General features: G+C 33.4%; 1 pseudogene; it reads left to right on the plus strand.

The window, feature by feature from the left end:
- Positions 1–681: 681 nt before the first annotated feature.
- LOC109592555 (negative elongation factor D pseudogene) lies at positions 682–1,428 on the plus strand (annotated as a pseudogene).
- The last annotated feature ends 147 nt before the right edge of the window (positions 1,429–1,575 follow it).

Raw genomic sequence — 1,575 nt, forward strand, 5'->3', positions numbered from 1 at the left:
ATATTATTTTGCATCTTACATGTACATGTATGTATAGTTTATATAATACATGTACAAGTTAGTGTATTTTAAGATAAAATTAATTTTACCTGTTTATACATGTACATGTATGTATCTTGCGTCTTGTATGTATAATTTGATAATACATGTACAAATAGGTTTTATGGTAGCGTGTTTTAAGCTAAAATTAATTTAACATGTTTTTACATGTACATGTAGATGAATTTAGATGTATGTGCTATTATATACATTTTATATTGATTTCACTAATACAAATATTTTAACTACCTTATAGCGCTTTATTTTGGTGACACTTTATTTTGACGATTTTGCTGTAAAATTGTAATTGGTGGTTTTTAATTTGGCGATTTTTGTGTACACGTGCATTACTGAGCATGCGCATTAATGATTGGCGGTTTTAATATTGGAAATTCTGCTTGCAAACTGCCAAGCGCCAAAATGAAACTCCGCCAAAATAAAGCACTATATGGTATTTGTAATTGACTATACATGTATGTGACTATAATTGTATTAATCTCTCTCGAACACCTCCATTTACATTGTACATTGTAACATATACTATAATACATGTACATGGCCTTTTGTCTGATTTTTGAGCATGGTTGATCCACACTCTATTGCAATAACATTAATATGGACAGCAGTTAGTGCACGAATTACAGTACTTACTTCCCTTAGGAAACTGGATGTGACAAATATGACGCTTCATTTCAATGGTATTGGGTCTCATGCTAAAGTATTTGAGTCCCTCAGCTCAATGTTATCAAGGAATGCACTCAATCCTGCTGACGTATCTGCTGTAAGACAGAGAGGAGAGAATGTGAAAGACAAAAGAGTACGAGGGAGAAAACCGGTTAAGTGTGGACACTTTCAATGAGAAAGGGAGGGGAAAAAGAGTGTGAGGGATTGAGAGAGAGTTAGAGGAGGCAGAGATGGAGAGAACACTATATGTGTATAATGTAACAAAGTATAGTGTATGTGTATTTACATGTATTACATGTATAGTGTATATTCCTATCCTAGTTGTATCATTGCTATGCTGAAGAAGAGAAGCAGCCATCAGTCAAATTTCTACATAATGCTCAATTTTTAGGTACTTGTATGTGTAATGTATTATTGTTAAATTATATACTTTATATTGTTTCTGTTTTTAGAGCTATTAGTTCAGACCCTTTTCAAACCAGGCAGCAACATAAACCCAGATCATAAGGAAAAGTATCTTTACCTACTGGCATATGCTACTAGTGTCTATGAGGCTCCTAATGAAGATGGAGAGTTAGTTCCCATTAAAGATGATCTGATAGGAGCACAGGAAGCAATAGAGACTGCTCAGGGGATATGCTCAGGAGCAAATGATTCTTATACAGAACTATTGACACAAATAGGAAAACTGTTTGAATGTCTTAGGTAAAGAATTGGATTTTTTGATGTACATTTTTACATGTACCGTATTTGCCTGATTAGAAGCCCAGCTTAAATAAACACCCATCCTTAAAATATTCTCACTATAGATACGGATATTAAGGTAGCCTCAACTTTAGATTATTCCAAATA

The sequence above is a fragment of the Amphimedon queenslandica genome, unplaced genomic scaffold (assembly GCF_000090795.2).
Source record: "Amphimedon queenslandica unplaced genomic scaffold, v1.1 AMPQUscaffold_4769_Cont23254, whole genome shotgun sequence".
Classification (NCBI taxonomy): domain Eukaryota; kingdom Metazoa; phylum Porifera; class Demospongiae; order Haplosclerida; family Niphatidae; genus Amphimedon; species Amphimedon queenslandica.